This window comes from Globicephala melas, chromosome 16 (assembly GCF_963455315.2).
Source record: "Globicephala melas chromosome 16, mGloMel1.2, whole genome shotgun sequence".
Classification (NCBI taxonomy): domain Eukaryota; kingdom Metazoa; phylum Chordata; class Mammalia; order Artiodactyla; family Delphinidae; genus Globicephala; species Globicephala melas.
In genome coordinates this window covers 63,497,852-63,521,042 of record NC_083329.1, presented here as the reverse complement: position 1 = coordinate 63,521,042, position 23,191 = coordinate 63,497,852, and the positions used below count along the sequence as shown (strand labels likewise).

General features: G+C 39.1%; 1 protein-coding gene and 1 long non-coding RNA gene across 2 annotated transcripts in view; one reads left to right on the top strand and one right to left on the bottom strand.

Annotated features, from left to right (window-relative positions):
• Positions 1-1,894: 1,894 nt before the first annotated feature.
• LOC132593607 (uncharacterized) lies at positions 1,895-22,931 on the bottom strand. The gene is made up of 3 exons (XR_009559277.1): positions 22,744-22,931; positions 22,276-22,319; positions 1,895-2,071 (listed from the first exon to the last, which is right to left on the bottom strand). It is a non-coding gene; the product is annotated as an uncharacterized lncRNA (long non-coding RNA).
• MYPN (myopalladin) overlaps positions 22,779-23,191 on the top strand; it is a 75,030-nt gene continuing 74,617 nt past the window's right edge. Inside the window, exon 1 of the mRNA XM_060286128.1 lies at positions 22,779-22,981. The gene's annotated coding sequence lies outside the window, so the exon portion shown is untranslated. The remainder of the gene's footprint in view (positions 22,982-23,191) is intronic.

Sequence of the window (23,191 nt, the reverse complement as noted above, 5' to 3'; positions counted from 1 at the left end):
AGTCCTTGAACAGAATGGACAGTAAAGTCCTCAGTGGAGGAATTGTTATTAAAACTGAAACCAAAGAGAAGGATCAAGCCTTGTGAAGATAGGGCTGAGAAAATATTCTAGGTGGAGGGAGAAACACGAAGCCCTTGAGGCAGGAAAGAACTTGGCATTTTCCAGGAACTGAAAGAAAATTAGTGTAGATGGAGCACAAGGGTACAAGAAATGTTTGGTGACAGGCAGTCAGTAAGAGCACATTAAGGAGTTTTACTCTAAGTACTGCTCAAGGTTTTTTTTCTTTTTTGCTGTGTTGGTTCTTCATTTCTATGTGAGGGCTTTCTCTAGTTGTGGCGAGCGGGGGCCACTCTTCATCGCGGTGTGCGGGCCTCTCACTATCGCAGCCTCTCTTGTTGCGGAGCACAGGCTCCAGACGCACAGGCTCAGTAGTTGTGGCTCACGGGCCTAGTTGCTCCGCGGCATGTGGGATTCTCCCAGACCAGGGCTCAAACCCGTGTCCCCTGCATTAGCAGGCAGATTCTCAACCACTGCGCCACCAGGGAAGCCCCTGCTCAGGGGTTTTAAGCCAGGAGAGGAGGGCAATGATTATATTTGTTAAGAAAAAGATTACTCTTGTTGCTGAACTGCACAGTATTGCTGAATTACAGGAGGGTGAACATGGGCAGAGATAAATCATTTAGGAGGCTTTTATAATAATCCAAGTGGGAGATAATAGCGGTGGGGACTAACGTGGTTGTGATGGAGATAAAGTAAAGAAGGTAGATTTAAAGCATACTTTGGGAATAAAATTAACAGAGTTGTGATGGATGGTTTGTAGGGGAGCAGAGAATGGGAGGAGTGCTGGGCCACTGGTAGTTTTCTGACTTGAGGACATTTACCAAGATGAGGATAGCTGCTGAAGGAAGAAGGAGGAGGACAGGTTTTGACCAGGAAAAATGAAGTGGCCTGTTTTTTAAGTTTGAAAAATCAAGAGTGTGTTTCTGTATTAGTTTGGTACGGCTGCCATACCAAAATACCACAGACTGGGTGGCTTAAAACAACAGAAATTGATTTCCTCACAGTTCTGGAGGCTAGAAGTCAGACATCGAGGTGTTGGCAGGTTTGGTTTCTTCTGAGGCCTCTTTCCTTGACGTACAGATGGCTACCTCCTCGCTGGGTGTTCCTATGGCCATTCCTCCCTCTGTGCATTCTCTCTGCCCTAGTCTCTTCTTCTTATAGAGACACCAGGTGTACTGGGTTGGGGCCCACTCATTTTACCTTAATTACCGCTTTAAAGCTCCATCTCTGGGCTTCCCTGGTGGCGCAGTGGTTGAGAGTCCGCCTGCTGATGCAAGAGACACGGGTTCATGCTCCGATCCAGGAAGATCCCACATGCCGCGGAGCGGCTGGGCCCGTGAGCCATGGCCGCTGAGCCTGCGCGTCCGGAGCCTGTGCTCCGCAGCGGGAGAGGCCGCAACAGCGAAAGGCCCGCGTACCGTAAAAAAAAAAAAAAAACCTCCATCTCCAAATACAGTCATATTCTGAGGTACTGGAGATTGGGACTTAAGCATATGAATTTGGCAGGGAACACAATTCAGCCCGTAACAATGTTTTTCTTCCTTTTGAACTGCATCATAAAAAGTCCTTTTTCTGTTATCCTACAGGGTATGGGCCTAGCCCAGAAGTGAGTGAGATGGGAGAAAGAATTCTCTTCTGCCACATAAATGAGAAAGCACAGAAAAAAATTTCCCCCTCTTTTTAATAGATGCAAGCAAAACAATTTTATTCATAATATTACATGTTATGATATATGCCACTTAACAACATAAAGAATAATAATTCTGGATATTTATTATAGAATCCTTCTCAACTTTCATTCTCACATTTACACTAATCTCATTTCCTGCTCTAAATTTACATTCTGACTCCAATTTCCTTCACAGTATCCCAGCGTGAAACAGTAGTAATGATCATATTATACATACCTGAAATATTTTTTAAATGCTCTCTTTTTATAACTCTATAATTTCTTTGTGTTTGTTTTCCATCCAATTACAGGAATTCAGCTGGCATTCAAACAGGCATAAGCCTGAAAAAAAAATCACATGTAATGTGGCCATTGACCAGTATGTGGGGATGTGTCCATGCCTTTGAAATTAGTGTGATTATTCCAGTTACTATAGTTTCTAAACAGAGAAAGTGCTCAGAATGACTATGGTGTTTGTTGTTGTTGTTTTGTTTTGTTTTTGCAGGGGGGAGGGTTGGCAGAAAAAAAAGTTGTTTTTAAAAACGAAGTCTTAACTGTATGATAAACTATGCTTTAAAATTAATTTTATCCCACAGCAATCATAAGATGAGAATTCTGCAAGTTCTAATTAATAATGAGCATCACCAAAGAAATATGGTATGAAGTGTGGGATCTGTACGTATATGAATCTTTTAAGTCTATGTGTTTTTCTTCTCTATTTTTTTAAAAATAAATTTACTTATTTTTTTATTTTTGGCTGTGTTGGGTCTTCGTTGCTGTGCGCAGGCTTTCTCTAGTTGCGGCGAGCAGGGGCTACTCTTCCTTGCGGTGCACGTGCTTCTCATTGCAGTGGCTTCTCTTGTTGCGGGGCACGGGCTCTAGGCACGAGGGCTTCAGTAGTTGTGGCGCACAGGCTTAGCTGCTCCGCGGCATATGGGATCTTCCCAGACCAGAAATCGAACCCATGTCCCCTGCACTGGCAGGCGGATTCTTAACCACTGCACCACCAGGGAAGTCCCTATGTGTTTTTCTTTTAAAGAAAACAATTAAAATAGCAATAAAGAGACAGAATCTCAACTACTAGAGCTTAACAGTCAAACTTTGGGTTGCAAGTTGAGCTATTTTGTTGCTACTGATTTCAAAGGGTCTCATAAAGATATCTGAGGTTGAAAAGTTCAAATTTAGCTGTTAGAAATATGAAATCTGGAAAGTTTGCTTTTTTTTGTTCCTTGTGCCAGGTCCCATACCAAAGTGAATCAGCAATATAACCTGCATCAAGCCAAAGGGTGAGATCTTATTTATTTGTTTGTTTGTTTGTTTATTTATGGCTGTGTTGGGTCTTCGTTGCTGTGCCTGGGCTTTCTCTAGTTGCGGTGAGCCGGGGGCTACTCTTCGTTGTGGTGCGCGGACTTCTCGTTGCGGTAGCTTCTCTTGTTGCAGAGCACGGGCTCTAGGCGTGCAGGCTTCAGTAGTTGTGGCACGTGGGCTCAGTAGTTGTGGCACGTGGGCTCAGTAGTTGTGGCACGTGGGCTCAGTAGTTGTGGCTTGTGGGCTCTAGAGCAGGATCAGTAGTTGTGGCACACGGGCTTAGTTGCTCCACGGCATGTGGGATCTTCCCGGGGCAGGGCTCAAACCCGTGTCCCTTGCATTGACAGGCAGATTCTTAACCACTGCGCCACCAGGGAAGCCCAGATCTTTATATATATATATATATATATATATATATATACATATATACACACACACACACATATATATACATATGTATATATATGTATATATGTATATACAAACACACATATATGTACATATGTATATATGTACATATATATATATATATACTTTTTTTTTTTTTTTTTTTGGCGGTACGCGGGCCTCTCACTGTTGTGGCCTCTCCCGTTGTGGAGCACAGGTTCCCGACGCGCAGCCTCAGCGGCCATGGCTCACAGGCCCAGCCACTCCGCGGCATGTGGGATCTTCCCGGACCAGGGCACGAACCCGTGTCCCCTGCATCGGCAGTCGGACTCTCAACCACTGTGCCACCAGGGAAGCCCCATATGTATATTTTTAAGTGGCATGCCTCACAGCCTTCAAATAGAATCAGGACTAAAACTAATTTTAACTACAGGTTTTAGTCAAATTAACAGTACTATTTCTTTCATAGAAGTCAACCACAGCATGAGTATCTTCATCTATTGAATCCTTTATTACTAACTTTCAAACTAATGGTATAAGAGAAACAAACTTGCTGTGCATCGTATTCAATTATCACTTTTTATAAGAGAAATTGACATCTTTTTTTTTTTTTTTTTTTTGCCTCACAGCGTGCAGGATCTTAGTTCCCCAACCAGGGATAGAACCCGTGCCTCCTGCAGTGAAAACACAGAGTCCTAGCCGCTGGACCACCAAGGGGATTCCCAACAACACATTTCTTTTTTTTTTTTTTTTTTTTCTTTTGGTACGCGGGCCTCTCACTGTTGTGGCCTCTACCGTTGCGGAGCACAGGCTCCGGACGCGCAGGCTCAGCGGCCATGGCTCACGGGCCCAGCCGCTCCGCGGCATGTGGGACCCTCCCGGAACGGGGCACGAACCTGTGTCCCCTGCATCCGCAGGCGGACTCTCAACCACTGCGCCACCAGGGAAGCCCCCCACATTTCTTAATTAAGCATCAAAAATCTTACGAAAGCACAGAGGACACAGAAGTAAGGAGACAGAAAAGCTTTTTAAACTCCCTTCCCTTTTCCCCTACCCCCCAGAACTCCTTACGTGCTCTAGAACCAACTGTTGGTTGCCTTCAGCATACAGATAACTTTTATACACATTGATTGCAAATGTTTAAAAAATGTGTACTGTTACTCATGCTTCTTTTGGAAAAATGAAATAAACTGCCATAATAGCTGGCATTTAGAAATAAATAAAACACAGACATTTTTGTGGACAGATTTTCGTTACAGTTTAAAAATGTATTTTTATTGTCTCAGTGTAGATCTGATAGCCTGAAGGAACAGTTGAGCATCAGTGACTAGGAAAGACAGAGTGTTCCTAGAAGACAAATTATAGTTGCCACCTCCACAGCACCTAAATACAGTTTAACCACATAAAATGACAAACATGTTTGCCCAAGAAAAGTGCCATGCAGTTCAGCCTGCTGTTTTACTTTAAAAAAATAAAGAGAAGAAAAATTACTCTTTGTAAACATTGGGGTATTAAGAGGTGAACTGAAGGGTCGTGTGCTGTTCACTTTCAACAAACAACAAACTTCATCTGTTCAATCTTTAAAAGGAAGCACTGCCCAGCAAGCTAACTTCCAAAGAGCAGCTTTCAAACCGCTCCCATTTGCAAGCACTGAGAGTGTCGACAATAAAACAGAAATCCTGTGGCATGGTGAATGTTAGAATTGTTTTTCGTGTGGAAAATATTTTTTTTTTAAAGTACTACATCATCAGAGAATAAAATTGTACACTGAGTCTATGGTAAGGGTGATACACCTTATCATCCTTCTCCTAGTTACAATTAGAGGGACTGGATAAGATGGTTTCTTTTATTTAACAAAAAATTATTCTGTTTAAAATTAAATTTGTTTAGTATGGGAAATTCTCATTTAAAAATTAAAACAGATTTTATTTTAAAATATTAATTATTATTGTTAATAATTTAAACAATTCAGTAAAATATAAAGAAGAAAATATCAGAGACACCACCTCAGGAGATACATACTGGGAACATTTACTGAATATCGTTCTGATGTTTTTTCATACTCCAAAATATGTTGCACAGACACAGAAATCAGTATGTTTACTCAATGGATCTTGGAATTTCGTAAATATTTTTACTCAACAAGGTGCTAAGGACCTCTTTCCAAGTATTGGGGAGCTTAGTTATGTTCACGTAGAAGACATGCCCACACCATGAATTTACAGGGTCAATTATCCACACATATAAATAATGGATATGTTCAGTCTTATTCTGTTCAAGTAGAATAAAAATCTTTTTTTCAGCATTATTGAGATATAATTGACATATAATATTGTGTAGGTTTAAGGTGTAAAATGTCATGATTTGATACACATATGTACTGTGAAATGAATACCACATACATTAATTAACATTGCCATCACCTCGAAAAATCTTAAGTTGAATGTGTCTTGTTATACTGATAGTCATCACCTGTGCTTTGATTGCCTAGATTGGCTTCTCCAGGTACTTCAACCCCTCTGGCTCCATAGAATAACAAAATGCTCGGGGGGACATGTAAAGGAGAGCCTTGAGATGCTGCTTAGCGTATCCATTTTGTCTACTGCCCTTGTATATTTATATCCTTTAAGTTAATAAGCAATTTGTTTGATTATGTCTATAACATATATGAAGACATAATTTCCATTCATTATATGAAAACTAAGTCTCAGGAATTTGTAAGCCCTGCCTCTTTGAATCTCTATGTATACTGAAATATCTAATGAGCTCTTTGAGGACACGGGCTCTGCTTTATTAATTTTTTATTCCCACGTCTGAACAGAGAGCACAGAACACAGTGGAAGTTTGATAAATCTGTTATCGAGATTACATCAGTGAAATACACATGTGCTTTGCTCATCATTGTATCCCTGTGACCTAATATCTTATCCACAGTAGAAACCTAGTTTATTTGTTAGATAAACATGATTTGGAAATCTGGCTACTGGGAAGGACGACTAAAATCTAATATAAAAAGTTTTCCTTAGTCCCTTGAATTCAGGTATAAACTCAGATTAGAGTAAGCATAATTCTGGAAGATATTTTATTTATTACTAAGAAATAGCTCAGCTATACAGAGGTGGGGTTGAGGAGGAAAAGGGAGAGAAGTTGTAAACAAATGAGACTCATAGGAGAAAATAGCTCCTCTGAGGGGAGCCACATGCTGATACCCAAGGTGGCTGCATGAGGAAGCAGCCTAAAATTAGCAGGATGGGCAAGCCCAGGAAGGGAAAGCCACGGCAGATTTCCCTGCACTCAGCAAGTGAGGGGAAGGGCCAGGAGCCCCCGTGGAACCCCCGTGGAGATCCACTGCAGTTTGTGCCAGGTAAGGCCCTCCCTCAGAACTCACCTTGGGAGGTAAAGCAAGCGATTTCTTAAGGGAATGTCCGGACAATGGAAAGATTTAATATTGCCTAGTAAAGAGATGCCTCCAGGAATCCAATGATTAAGAGAGCAATAAAAGTATTCTTGTATCCATCTTCACCCAAGGTATTCATCTGAACCACACCTTTTCACCTTGTTGAACTGTGGCTCTCTGGGGTGTGTAGGTGCTGTTTTTTTTCAAGAGTTGGGGTAAAGGGAGGAGGCTGTCCTAGAAAATCTGTAAAACCATGTGGAAGAAGAATGAGGAAAGAGTACTTCCAAGTGATATTAAAAAAATGGATGAGATACTGCAGGTCCAAAAAGGAAAGATTAGAGATACCACAAATAGGACTAAGTGGGCAACACTGTGCTTTGTTCATGGGCAAAGTACAGAGTGGTTGAGCTGGTTGAAGACAGACAACAGAATCCTGGAGGAGGCCAGGATTTTCTGTGTTGTTGTTTCATAGAGAACTGGATCAGTGATTTACCTTAGGACGCACATGAGTTATTCCCAGTTGGCGTATTTATCTATCACTCACCATGGTTTCTATAAGTTCCTATCTTCTGTGCTGGAATTCATTTTTATATTACCTGGTTTTTTTTAAGTTACTACTCATTAATGGTAAAACCCTCCCATTCTATTAAGAGGGTATCTCACAGGGTTGATCTGAAGGGACTGTGCAATTGGACGGCAGAAATTTAGAACTTTAAAAAAATTACAGCTGTATTGAGATATAATTCACATACCATACAATCCGCCTATTTAAAGTGTACAATACAGTGGTTTTTAGTATAACTACAGAGTTTGCAACCATTGCCACAATCAACTGTAGAACATTTCCTCACCCTCCCCACAAAAACCTATACCCAAGAGCAGTGACTCCTCTTTTCTTCCCACATTCCCCTCACCCACAACCCTAGGCAACCACAAATTTACTATCTGTTTCTGTAGATTTGTCTATTCTGGACATTGCATATAAATGGAATCACACAATATGTGGTCTTTTGTGAGCTTTTGTGGGGGGTGGGAGGGACGCTTAGTGTGTAGCGAGACAGAAAAGAACCTCTTCCGTTGGGAGTATTACTTTCACTTATTATTTACTAAAACCTTTGGACGTGTACCATATAAGTTCTCTAATGATACCCTAAATCAGGGGTCCCCAACCGCCGGGCCACGGACCACTACCAGTCTGAGGCCTGTTAGGACCGGGGCCGCACAGCAGGAGGTGAGGAGCAAGTGGGCGAAGCTTCATCTGTATTTACAGCCGCTCCCCATCGCTCGCATTACCGCCTGAGCTCCGGCTCCTATCAGCATTATGGTGAGTTGTATAATAATTTCATTATATCTTACAATGTAATAATAATAGAAATAAAGTGCACAATAAATGTAATGCATTTGAATCATCCCGAAACCATCCCCCTCTGCCCCAGTCCGTGGAAAAATTGTCTTCCATGAAACTGATCCCTGGTGCCAAAAGGGTTAGGGACTGCTGCCCTAAATGAATGCACTTCATTGCATCGGGTCATATCCAAGATGATCATTAAATAAAAATCATCATTATTGAAAAGCATTTAATCATATAATAAATGAAATTAAGATGTAGTGTATCTAGAACAGTGCCTGGCATGTATTAGCTTCTCAGTAAGTAGCCATATTTTCCTCTACCCTACTCCCAGCGTTAAACATTTACTCATATTATAAAACATATAGAGCAGATTTGAAGAAAATCTTAACTTAGCAGAGTACTTTGAACATACTAGTGAATAAATATCTTTTAAAACAGGAAACGAAGATATAGTCATGGATGTGTGCATTTTACAGCTGTGATATTATTTCATAAAGGCTATGGAAAACAGTTTCATATGCTGGACTAGGAAGCACCAATTATAATTTCAAGTTTGAGCTGATATCAACTGCAATCTTAGATAACCGACTTACTTCCTATCGTCCTCAGTTTATCTACAACTCCAAGCTAAGAAAGATAGGCTGGATCATAGCTAAAACGCCATCCCCATCGTTCATATTGTGGAAGTATCTTATGGCAGTGTCTCCAAGACACACCTGCCATGTATTTATTTCATGCTAAAGGTCACACATTGAATTACAGGATTGCTTCTTAGGGAAGTCCAGTTGGTTGACTGTCATAAGATCTTGCAGCTTTTAATCACCTTGATGAAATCACCAGTTTTCATTGTCTGGTCCTCAGCTATCCAAGATCAGAAACCTAATTTGTTTTTCAAAAACTCTTATAGCGATCCAGTCCTTTTGCAGGGTATTTACATTAATCAAACTCCCAAGAGAGTAATACAGCATCCACATTTCCAATTTGTTAATTGACAATGAGAAACATGGCTTGAGAGCAAACTAAGTGCCATATTCACCTACCAACTTATTATTTAAAAGAAGTCTAGGGAATTCTCTGGTGGCGCAGTGGTTAAGAATCCGCCTGCCAATGCAGGGGACCACGGGTTCGAGCCCTGGTCCAGGAAGATCCCACATGCCGTGGAGCAACTAAGCCCGTGCGCCACAACTACTGAGCCCGTGCTCTAGAGCCCATGAGCCACAACTACTGAGCCCGCGTGCCACAACTACTGAAACTCACGCACCTAGAGCCCATGCTCCGCAACAAGAGAAGCCACCGCAATGAGAAGCCCACGAACCGCAACGAAGACCCAATGCAGCCAAAAATAAATAAATAAATAAATTTGTTTTAAAAAATAAATAAGTCTATTTTAATAAAACACTCAATTGAGGGCTTCCCTGGTGGCGCAGTGGTTGAGAGTCCGCCTGCCGATGCAGGGGACGCGGGTTCGTGCCCCGGTCCAGGAGGATCCCACATGCCGCGGAGCGGCTGGGCCCACGAGCCATGGCCGCTGAGCCTGCGCGTCCGGAGCCTGTGCTCCGCGACGGGAGAGGCCACAACAGTGAGAGGCCCACGTACCGTACACACACACACACAAAAACTCAATTGAAATCAGAATGCTGTTGTATGAGCATGGATTGGAGCAAGGTAAGTAATTGGTTATGGCATCTGGTAGTGTTGGTCTGGAGCTGCCAGCACCACCATCAGGAGCAGATAGGCTCTCTTGGATGAACACTGCTGATTCTTTCTTCTTTGATTTCCCTTTCCTACTGGTAATTCCAATTATCTCTTCAGATGTAGATATAGATGTAGATATACACATATTTATATTTATATACAAACATATATTTGACAGATAGATAGGTAGGTAGAGACCATCAGTTAGGCTACAGCCAAATTTTGCTTCTTTTTTCTACTGGTGTGCTTGAAGCTTTTTTTTTTTCTTTTTTTGCCTTGGGGGCAACTTTTACCATTTTTTTTCTCTTTATAACTATAATACACCCTTATTAGAAGTTTTTTTAAAAGTACAGCTAAGAAAAAATATGAGAGAAAAATCTTCCATAGTTCCACTACATAGTTATAACCAGTTTAACATTTTGGAATATTGTACTCCAAAATTTTAAAAAATAAAACAGGGTCATATTATAAATACTGTTTTGAAGACTTTCTTTTTAATCTTATACAAGCTTTACTGCTCTTTAAAAATGAATAACTAAAGTTTAAAGAGGTATATACGAGCATAGGTTTCAAACTCTCAGAACCGAACTAATTCTTTCTCATTGAACTAATTTTTTTTTAACTAGTTAAATTTTATTCTTTAATTAGAAACCCTGGGGAAAAGAAGTCACATCAGGACTTAAAGGCAAAGGCAGAGACCCAAAACCAGCTGGTTTTTCCTTATTAGCCTGGAGCAGAGTTTAAACCAGGCCAGACCCACTCCAGCTCTGGCCACAGCCTGCTCTCTACGTCCTGGTCCCAGGGGTTTGTTTGGTGGCAAACTGGCTTCACTTCATCCGAGGACCTAGCTTGAGTGAATTCATGGCTTCCTCAAGTGTGAGCATCCCTTGTTCCTGCCACTGGCAGTGCCACTCAGCCATGGACTTAGGAATTTGATCAAAAACACAAAAAAGCCCTTGGCATTCACACATTTAACATTTGGCATTTTTGTCTAAACAAGGAACTACCCTGAAAGGCCATGACACAATAATTTGTGATTTTGCTGAGGTATCACTTTGGACATGTACACCTGGACCTGGGGGTTCAGGGCTAGTCACTTACATGGTCCCTGAGCCTAAGCAACCATCAGTTCTCTAATTATGATCTCATACACATTTTATCTGAAAAATCAAATACAACAATGGTATAAGGGATCCACAAATGGCTTAGGGTACACCCTACTGTGAACGTCAAGGATTTATTTTATTCATATATTGTATAAAGAGTTTCAAAAGACTGAAGATTTTTTTTTTTTAAGTTGTCAAGCTTTTTTTGTATTATTTATTTATTTATTTATGGCTGCGTTGGGTCTTTGTTGCTGTGCGCAGGCTGTCTCTAGTTGCGGTGAGCGGGGGGCTACTCTTCATTGTGGTGCGAGGGCTTCTCATTGCGATGGCTTCTCTTGTTGTGGAGCACAGGCTCTAGGCGCGCGGGCTTCAGCAGTTGTGGCTCGCGGGCTCTAGAGTGCAGGCTCAGTAGTTGTGGTGCAAGGGCTTAGCTGCTCTGCGGCATGTGGGATCTTCCCGGACCAGGGCTCGAACCTGTGTCCCCTGCACTGGCAGGCAGATTCTTAACCACTGCGCTATCAGGGAAGCCCCTAACTAGTTAATTATTTTTTATGTCAGCTTCCACATATGTAAAATGTGAGTATTAAAGCAGATCTACTGACAGGACTCTGATGAGAAATAGCTAATAAAAAACAATAAAACACTTTTCAAATGTAGTGTTAGTACAAAAGATCATTTAAATAATAGGATTTAAAACATCATTGCTCTTTGTATTTGACATCTACTCCACATCATCATCAGCAGCATTTATTTAGTAGATCTAAATCTTCTTTATCTTATTCCATGTGGTGTTTATATACATTCAACATTAGTCCATTAGACAATTCAGGATCATGGGAATTCTAAGATATCCCTCACTTCCCTAGATTTCTCCTCTCTAAATCACTTAACCTTAACAATAGTTTTGTCAACCTAAAGTTTTATACCAATCTATGCTGACACCCTTTTCTAGATCAGATAAGATATAAGATATTTACCAATACTCTCAATTATTATTTTCTTGTCATAAAGCACATACCACAGAGTGGATATACTGCTCTGATATTTGTCACCCCTCTACTTATTTGGCTAAAGTAGGCTTGTTTGATACTTGGGTTGTCAGATCAAATTATAATTTCAACCCTTTAGCTATGTTTAGCCCCTTGGCAGTGGCCGAGTTGAGAATTTAGAATTCAGAAGCAGATGGTTCAGGAGCACGGTAACTAGATATGAAGCATTTTACCTCTATGTCATTGGTTTACAACTGAACTTGGTTGATCACTATTGGTGTCCTATACAAGATGTAAGTGATCTGATTTGAATCTCTAATGAACAGCACCCATGTTAAAAAAACTCATCACTCTTGCACTAATTGGCATTTTTGTTGTCAGTGTCAGGACAGAAGCCAAGGACTGAATCAGTCTGGAAACCTGAACTGCGGCTGTGTCTGAGTCATCAGTCTAGATGGCCCATTCAGCCTCTGGCCTTTCCTTAGAGTTTACAGCTCAGCGCAAATGTGTATACTTCACTCCCTGTGACTTCACAAAGCCAGATTAAAAGATGTTTACTTAACATATATCTTTTTATGATAAGAATGGTAATAATGATAGTTAACATTTACTGGCCACTTGCTAGGAGCCAGGTTTTATTCTAAGAGTATTTACTTAATTCTCACAGCAATCCCATGAGTTAGGTACTAATATTTCTCCCATTTTTTAGAGCTGAGGAAACTAAAGCACAGAGAAATTAAATAACTTGCCTAAGCCTTCTCAGATAATAAGTGGTGGAGGTAGAATCTAACTCTAAGTACAATTTCTCTCTGCCTAATTATAGCATTTATTTGACTTCTTCTTTTAAACATCATACTATACCACTGATATAAATTTTAAATATTCTATGTTCAAATCAAACAAGGCATATATCAATGTCTCAAGTTTAAAACTGCTCATCTTTCTGTACTAGTTATTATTTGTTTCTGAAAAGAGGCGATGGATCTTTCTTAAATTTGATTCACGTGCATCCTTATCTGATTTTTTTTTTAATATTTATTTATTTGTCTGCATTGGGTCTTAGTTGCACCACGCAGGATCTTCGTTGCAGCAATGTGGGATCTAGTTCCCTCACCAGGGATCGAACCTGGGCCCCTTGCATTGGGAGCGTGGAGTCTTAGCCACTGGACCAAGGAAGTCCCTCATTCTGGTTTTAAGGTAGTTAAAGACGTTGATTTTACAATGGCTTTTATGCTTACTTATTTTTTTCATTGTTTGAGTTAAACATTACCTGAACTTGGAAACATCCTCTGACCTTAACATTTCTAAATTAATAGAGAAGAAAGAATTAAATCAAATAAAACCCTGCCTACCATGCCATCCCAATATAAACATAGTGAATGATCACCAAATAAGCAATCCAGCTGCCTCTTTTTGTTAACATAGTAATTGGATTTCTTCCACCTATTCTTCATACAAAATTAAAAAGCAGATAAGAATTTTTTTTTAAAAACTGAGTCTCTATTTTATGAGACTTCCCATAGTAGCTAGGAAGGAAGTTTTTAGTACATTGAGATAAATGACCTTTAAAATAAAGTTCATGAGCAATTAGATCATTTTAAAGAATAAAAGAAATTAATCTGGTTCTCACAGTTTTCTTAAGACTTAGAAAAATATTATTTGCTATAATTACCAGCTAGAAAAATAGAAATAGAAAATAATTACTTTTTTATGTTTCTTTTAGTTGCCATCTCTACTCAGTTATTCAAAGCGTGTTCTAAGCCTCATTTAGCACATATTTATTGCTCCAGTTTTGCTAGTAGATAAACTTTGGGGTGTTCCCCTAAAAAAGCTCTTATTAAACTAAATTAATAATGTGAACTTGGCAATCTCGGTTTTACTGCTGATTTACATTTACATTTGCATGGCCATTCTAGTGTTTAATTTTCCTATGTACAAAATAATCATAATAAAGACCAACTTCACGGACAGTGGTGTAGTTCTGTCATTGTTATTAGAACATAATAACCAATACATGATTGTAAATAACTTCAAAAAGATGAAGTGCTAAGTAAATGTCTACTTAAAATATGATCTCTACATGCTTAATTTCACTATGTCTAGTAATTTGCAGATAGAAGTGCACCAAGATAATTGTTTATTATTTATGGTTGCTTCAATTTCTTTTAAGTTATTTCTTTGACCAGTCAGAGATAGGAAATCATCCAGATTTCCAAGGACTTGGAAGGATTTTGGAGGAAATCACTAAATCATCATAATCCTAATATCACTTGAGGTCTCCTTCTTGGAACTCTACATCTTCTGAGTTTTTTCAAAATTGATTCTCAAATGCATTGCTAACAAGGGTGTATTCCTCTGAAAGGAGATGCCATGTAGTAGAGAAGAACTTGGGCTTTGGTGTCATGTGGACTTGGGTGTGAATCACAGCTCTGAGGGGGCCCTGTGGAAATTTTTTCTCTGATCTTCAGTTTCCTCCTCTATACAAAGAAGGATAATGATATAGAATACCTTGGATGATCTCAGGGTGTACCTCCTGAGACTTTTTCAGATCCCTGAATTTGCAAAACCCACAGTAGCATATAATTTTTTCAGTTTCATTCTCCATAAAATGGGGATAACAATTCACACTTCCTGGGTTGTTGTATTAAATTAAATTATGTATTAAATGTGAACAATAAAGCTTGGTTGGTGTGGACACTGGACAAGGTCAGCTAGGATCACCAGAGAGCTGAGTAATTCATTCTGGCTTATCTGCATTTTAATAAGTCCAATTTGCAGTCAGCCACCAGTAGTTGAAATCTTGATCTAAATTAGAGAATATGTGTTTTAAGCGTACTGTACTCTTTATTTCTGAGAAAACAGGCAACTCAGTCTGTGACTTGAGCTGGAATCTCAAAAACCAAGGCATAAGAACAGACAGAACTGCCTCTCAGCTATGTGTAGTAGGGTTTTTTGTTTGTTTGTTTTTTTGTGGTACACGGGCCTGTCACTGCTGTGGCCTCTCCCGTTGCGGAGCACAGGCTCCGGACACGCAGGCTCAGCGGCCATGGCTCACGGGCCCAGCGGCTCCCCGGCATGTGGGATCCTCCCAGACCGGGGCACGAACCCGTGTCCCCTGCATCAGCAGGCGGACTCTCAACCACTGCGCCACCAGGGAAGCCCCGTAGTAGGGTTTTTAACTCTACTCTCCAAAACTCGAGAGGAGCAGTCTATGGAAGGAAAAAAGAGTCTGATTCTAGGGCTTGGACAGAAAGCAAAGACCTGATGTAAAACAAAGGTTGTTCCAAGGTGGGCAGGAAAAATAGTGGTTAAGCCAGTTAAGGAAAATGCAAAAGTTTGAAAGTGCCTCTTATGGGGCACCTACAGAAGAACTCTTGGGCAAGGTGGGTGCTGTAAACAGCCTCAATCATTTCCAAAAGCAAAAGTCCCCCATATCAATTATCTCAAGAATTGTGAGCACCCACTAAGCCAAAGCACATATATTGATAGTCATTGCTCAATGACTGGTGCACAAAGAACAACCGAACATTTTTAGCTCCTTTCCTCATTTGAATTGATTCTTAACCGTATTTCTGTGTTAAACTAACATCATAATTGTTAATGACAATTGAATCAGTTAATGTTGCTGAGAGTTTAGGTCATTTGATCTTTTCTGGCACACAATAAGCATTCATTAAATATTTGTTGAATTGTGTGAATAATTTAGGACAACTCAACAATTAATAGATTATTTTTATAGCACGCTACAGACAAATATTTATTAAGTGACTAATTTGTGCCATGCCTTGAGATTAAAACTGTGTGGCCTATATACATTTTTTTATGGCTTCAATTCTCAAGGAGTTGATCTAGTTAAATAGATAAAGCATAAATGCATAAATGAAAACTCAGTTTAATTCAGCAATATAAGAAATGGTATAACCATTAGTTGTTTAATTACATAATAATTGGAAGAAACAATGAACAAAGGCAGGAAGGAAAGATAAAGCAAGGAAATACTGGTGGAACTTTTTGGAGACAAGGATTTGTATAGAAGAGTGGCAGATCAGACCAGGAAGGTTGTTTATGTTTTGTATGATCATAGTATGATCACATTTCTGATTATACCAAGGCTTTTCTTATTCCTATTTGAAATCTGCACAATATTGTCAGGCCAGTGGGCTGTCTACAGACAGATTTATCCCCAGCTCAGTTTACACTGTGGTAAATTTTTGGTTTAAGTCCCCTGTGACATTGTAAATATTTGCTTATCCCTTTTATTGACATTATCACCCACATTTTTTTTTTTTTGGCTGCATCACGTGGCTTGTGGGATCTTAGTTCCCTGACCAGGGATTGAACATGGGCCCCCGGCATTGAAAGCGTCCTAACCACTGGACCGCCAGGGAATTCCCTCACCTACATTTTTAATTAAAGCTTATTGTCTAGGTTATAAGATGAAAGGAGAGAATCTCTAATATATTAACAGGAGACTTCTTGGTTAGACTATGTTTTAACTAATCCATTCTCAGTTTGGAATGAAAAGCAGTTGGGTGATGAGGCAAAATAAAGAAGGTTTTCCAGGTGTTCCATTAAAGTATGAGGACTTTGATAGGAAGATTGCTAAAGCAAGAAACACCAAATGGGTAGATCCAAATGCAAATAAAAATAAGAACTTGAATAGGGATATAAAATACAAATTCCTTTCGATAGATTTCAGGTAATAACTTCTCAGAAATGTGTATTAGCCCTTGCTATTTCAGTCAACAAATTTCATTGAGTCTTCTTTGTGAAAACAGTCCTAAGACTTAGACTTATGCTATTTTTCTGTTCTCTTCTTGCTTCTGTTAAATAAACACCAAGTCCCTAAAATCAAAGTTAATAATTTTAATAATCCTTTGCCTACCGATACATATGAAAATAATGGCGAGTTTCCTTCTTTGGGTGATTTCTGATTTTTGAACTAACCTGCATAATTACTTTTCATGAGAAGACAGTGGGGGGGGGGCAATGAAAAGAGAATACATTTTAAACTAAGAGGCCTAGGTTTGAATTCACCCAGCTGTGCAGCTCACTGGTTGGCTACCTTTGGGAAAGCTAAACTTCCTTAAGCCTTAGTTTCCTCCTTGTAACATGCAAATAGCAATACCTTTCAGGGTTGCTGTGAGTGTTGAATAAGAGATAACTTAGGCTGCTCCTGTCTTAGAGTACACTTGGAAGAAATATTAATTCCCATTTCCTTTCCTTCACATCATTAGTGTTAGTGTGATTATTTGGGTCATGCATAAGAACACTGAACTTTATTTTCAGCTTTCTGAGATGTCCAAGCTGCCCAAAAATAGAATCTGAGTGGAATCACCCAGAGACTGGCACACTGGCATTTAAGATATTCAGTGATAGCATTATGAAGAGAGAATATTTCAAGTATTATTTTCCTACCCTTAACTTGCAAAAAATTTATTGACCCATGTTGATGTGCTGAGAAATAACACAAAGCATTGAAATTTACTTTCAAAAGAACAAAGGTCTTAAACTGTCTGAACAAAATGACTATCATAAATGGAACAAAAAAATAGGTCTGTTAAAGCATTCAGACTGCCTTCCAATGCCCTATCTTGCAGCATTAATGCCTAATGTTTCGGTCCACATATCAATTCATGTTCTCAGCTAAAATACTGCAGATACAATGTTTCTGAAAGCATTCGTTTTTTTCTTTCTATATTTTCTCTTTGCTTGTTTGTTTAGTCATACAAAAGAATTTCAGGGTTCCTTTCTGTCAGAAAAATTATAAACAAAATTCAACACAGTGTTTCCTTAAAGTACTTACTGAAAGAGACAGTAGGTTTTATGTTCATTTTTACCCTTAATTTTTTTTTCAAATACTGCAGAAATGCAAGCTTTTAAATATGTGCAGTAGTTATGAGCACAGACTTAGAGTTAGCCTTAGGTTTAATCCTGGCCCAGTCACTCACCCATTGTGTTACCTTGGGCAAGTTTTTAACCTCTTTCTAAGCCTTAGATTCTTACCTGTAAATTGAGAATCCTAACAGTACCTACTTCATAGTTTGTTGAAGGAATATGTAAAGTACAATGTCCATGAAGAGCCTAACACAGTGCCTAGCATACAGCTAAAGAATGTTAACTTACTTCTACTGAGATGATAAGTTTATATGTGTGTTAATATAATCATTATATTAATGTGGTGAGCAGGAGGAATCAATTGTAGACCTCAGGCTTACATGCCTGATACTAATTGTCTTGGATTTCTTCAGTTAATCATAGATGCTCTTTTAAAAAAAAACTCTGGGAACAGATTTCCTTCTTAGAAATAATACTTCCTAAAAAGTGTAAACTTTGGGGCTTCCCTGGTGGCGCAGTGGTTGAGAGTCCGTCTGCCAATGCAGGGAACGCGGGTTCGTGCCCCGGTCTGGGAAGATCCCACATGCCGCGGAGCGGCTGGGCCCGTGAGCCATGGCCGCTGAGCTTGCGCGTCTGGAGCCTGTGCTCCGCAGCGGGAGAGGCCACAAGAGTGAGAGGCCCACGTACCGCAAAAAAAAAAAGAAGTGTAAACTTTGATATGTCCTCCATATCAAAAGCACAAGTAAAGGAAGCCTTACAGTGCTTTCATGGAAACCACATAGTAAAGCTTTAATCTACCCCAAAACTGGGGGTGCACACATTATTATAATAACTGATTATTTTCCCATATTTACTTTAATAAATGTATCAACCATACTCTCAGTTTTGTATCAGGTAAAGATGTTTACACGTGTCACATGCATCCTCCGCATGGATATGTTGTGCATTCCTTATGTTTTATTCTTTAAAAGTTCATGTTTATTATCCTTTTCACCTCATCAAAGGAGAAATCAAGAAAGCCTGTTTCCTTAGTCATCTTAGTCATTATCTACCCACACCATCCATCCAGGTTAAGAACATCGCACAGATTGAGTTAGTAAAGTTGATCCGAAAGAGCAATCTGTTCTAAGTGACGGTCCCTGGATCTGCCACGGAACCCTGTAAATACCCTTCATTACTCTGGCGGGGCAGTATCACATTTCCTTCATGCTACTTTTGTGGCTGACACAGTTAGGCAGTGAGATTTGGGCTCTGGATGATCCTGGTTGATTGACACAGGAACGGTCCTTCTCCTGGGACAGGTAATCACAAATTTACTTTTCAGGATAATAAGTATTCTGTTTATAGTTTGTTTAGATGTTTTTAGTTTTTAAAACTAAATAGGTTTTGAACTTATAGCTTTTTAAGTTTTTTTAGTTTTAAGCAAGTGTTTTCAGTACCGTTGAGATGAAAAAGACATTTCTTAAGGATTTAATTGTAGTTCTCAATTACACTGTATCATGGGGTTTGTTTAAGACTCTCTATAATCCACCATACATACATTGTTTTGGATGGTCAAGAACTTGCCTCTGCTGTGTTTTTCTCATTAGCAAAGGTTAGAAAATAATACAAGTCTCTATTCTTTTTTTTTTTTTTTTTTTTTTTTTTTTGCAGTACGTGGGCCTCTCACTGTTGTGGCCTCTCCTGTTGTGGAGCACAGGCTCCGGACGCACAGGCCCAGCAGCCATGGCTCACGGGCCTAGCCACTCTGCGGCATGTGGGATCTTCCCGCACCGGGGCACGAACCCGTGTCCCCTGCATCGGCAGGCGGACTCTCAACCACTGCGCCACCAGGGAAGCCCGCAAGTCTCTATTCTTTAAAAATGAGATATAGAGGATTGTTGTTTTTTCATCTGATACTTGAGGGGAATACCTCAATATAAATCTATAAACTTTAAGCAAAACTCATTGAAAATTTGGTATATGTCAGAAATTTCTTTTAAAGAATAAAAATCTAAAGCAATCTGGAAAAATAGCAAATACAAAAATTTTATATGAATCTACTAGCACAGAAATTCTCACACGCTTATCCTCCAAGTGAAGACTTCCTCTGTCATAGATCTTCCAGATTCCTTGGCATTTCTGTGGATCACCCCAATGTGAGTAAACTGTTCTATAACTGAGTGACTAAATTAAGAAAACAGCTGAAGGCAAGCACAAGATCATGTTCAAACCACAATAAACACATGTGTTAGATGGGCCACTCAACTTTATGGGGAAGGCTTAAGACATGTAAACTTGTGTTTACTTGTCACTTATGAAATTTGTTTTTAACTATGTTGGATATATTTTTTAAGTTTTAAAAAGTATTCTTTGTACCAGTAAACTCTGGTAAAATCTAAGCTAGTAGGTTTGTGGTGTAATGTTTATACAATTACTAAGATGATATGCAGGGTAGGGGCTACATTACTTGGGAGCAGAAACCAATTTTAAAAAACTAGAATCTAGAATACAAGGTTGATATACTGTAAGCAAGGTATCCACAGTTGCTGAATATTATTTATTTAAAATATTTATATGCAACTTTTTTTCAAAGAGCTCAAATTTTTTTGTACACTGTATTTGAAAATGTTACAGTAAAAATGAAAGAAAGATTACTGCTATTCAGAAATTCTTTGTCTCTTTATTCTGTAACTTTTTCTTTTTTTGGCATTTTAAACTGATTTTAATTCTTCCTATTGATTCCTAATTTCACTGCCCAACCAACTCTAGTTTATCTTTCAGTATGGGTCTCCTTCCACCTCAGTGTTCTATACCTGGGTGAAAGGTAGGATACCAGGCTTATCATGGAACAGTTTGCAAGGAAGCAGAAATATGTTCACTTACAGTGTGTGTAGACATTTCCCTTTGGAAAATCATATTGTAGCACATCTTTGTGCTAAATGAAGTGGAGGTTTTACTTTTTCCTGTCCCGACTCAAGACTTAGCAGCACTTATATTGATTATGCATCAAGATCTGAAAGGGATAGTGGGGGAAAATCCTCTCTTTAAATAAAAAGAAATCGTTGGAGCACCTACCTAAATAGAAAATGCAGAAACACAATTAAGTAGTCTTGAGGTTAATTTCAGCACAGGTAAGAGATCAAAAAACCCTGTTCATTGAAGATCTAGATTAATGCAGTAATGAAAATAACCTATCCATATAACTCAGTTATTCTTGTGCCCTCTTCCCTCCTTAGTAATAGTGCTTTCAGTCTGGATTATTTTAAAGTTTTCCTCAATAGTCTTTTTCATTTTGCCTGTATAAATTCAAAGTTCCTTAACAAAAGGTATAGTGAAGCTTCTGATTTGATCATAATAAACAAAGTTTATATCTATTCAATATACTGTAGGGAGTCTCTAGGTGACTGAAAAAGGTAAAAAGATCTCTTAGTAAATGCCATGAGGGCAGGAATTTTGGTATGTTTTGTGCACTGCTTTATACCCAGTACCTGGTACATAGTAGGCATTAGATAAATATTTGTTGAATGAATGGGAAGAAATTTTACAAGTATTGTGTGATTTAATTAAGAAAGGTAGGTTTATGGGCTTCCCTGGTGGCGCAGTGGTTGAGAGTCCGCCTGCCAATGCAGCAGACACCGGTTCGTGCCCTGGTCTGGGAGGATCCCACATACCTCGGAGCGGCTGGGCCCGTGAGCCATAGTCGCTGAGCCTGCGCGTCCGGAGCCTGTGCTCCGCAACGGGAGAGGCCACGACAGTGAGAGGTCCGCGTACCGCAAAAAAATAAAAATAAAAATAAGAAAGGTAGGTTTAAATCAATGTATTTTATGCTACCCAAATCCAAGAATGACCCTTAAAAGAAAGAAAAAAAAAAAACCAATGGCATTTATCTGAATTTTCAAAACCCAGGCTTCTACCAAGACTGAAATAATGGGGTTAACTTTTTTTTCCAAATTCATATTCTGAAAATATATGAAATTAATATCAAAGAGCCTATACTTTGACAAAGTAGGTTTTTGAGCAGATGTTGGTTTGGCTAAGGATTCTTTTTTATTGTTCGGCAATGCTTGTGTAAAAGAAGAAATCTGGCATAGACTTTTTCAAAATAATATACAAAAAAAAGTTATTCCAGGTACTCATAAATGAATAGGAGTTATAATGTGTTACATTATATAGTAATTTTGACTTTTAAACAGTATCTGATTAGTTTTTTTTCTGAAAAAGTTTGTTCAAACCAATTTGTTACTGGGTTTATTCTCGGACTGATGGCTTTTTCCTCTCCATTTTTCCTGTGATCTCTAGTTAACAACTTTTAATGTTAGTTAACTTCTCTGCTTTTTCTAAGCCTTTGGACAAACAGTTAAAAAAAAAAAAAACCCTCAGCTTTAAAATGTTGGACCTCACTTTCATACTGGCTTTTCATAGCCAAATTTCCTAAAATGTATCAGTGATTAAATGAGAGTAAATTTCCCATGAATTAAAGTTAATTCTCTTACCTTCTGTGTAGTTCAGGGAACTCTACTCAGTGCTCTGTGGTGACCTAAATGGGAAAGAAATCAAAAAAAGAGGGGATATATGTATATGTATGGCTGATTCACTTTGCTGTACAGTAGAAACTAACACAGCATCATAAAGCAGCTATACTCCAATAAAATTAATTATTTAAAAAAATAAAGTTAATTCTCTTAAAAATTAAGAATTTTGATATATTTCAAAAAAATAATGCCATTTTATTTGACAGATGGAATGTGTTATAATCAATTTAGTATTAATTCCAAACATAAATAAATAAACAACTTGGGCCTCTAGCTGTAAGTGAAATTCTATAGGTAGGAAAACTGACTGACCCCCACCTCCCATAGGTGCTGTCCTGCTGTGGAATCCCTTTGCTCAGTTTTCTCCTATCCAATCAGGTGGAATGTTTCACAGGCACATGGTTTATACAGCTCAAAATAACTTGGGACCTGTGAGCTGACAAATGCTCTGGCTCCGGTGGTGACAGGTTGTCCAGCTTCTAACAGCCATCTTCACTGAAACTAAGGTTAACTCCTCACTCTATGGACGGCTACTCTCCATTTCCAAGGACGTGAAGAATTTTCTTTTTCTCCTGTGCTTTCATCTAAAAGTTCTCCTTGGATAATTATCGTCACGGTGGAGTGCTTGGTTTGGACATCCTCATCTGGGTCAACTAAAAAAAGAAAGGTAATATCCAGATTTAAGTTCTCAAGTATGTTTTGATAACAAGAAACTGACAATGGGAAAGGGATATTTCCGAGACCTAATGACTGTTGCTTAGAGTGAAACCGAGGATAACTTTCTAATTACGTAGGATGGGACACAAAATTACGTGAAAAATAAAGTTTTCTACGTGGTCAAATTTTGGAGGGGATTGATGAGACCCTCAGAGATCAC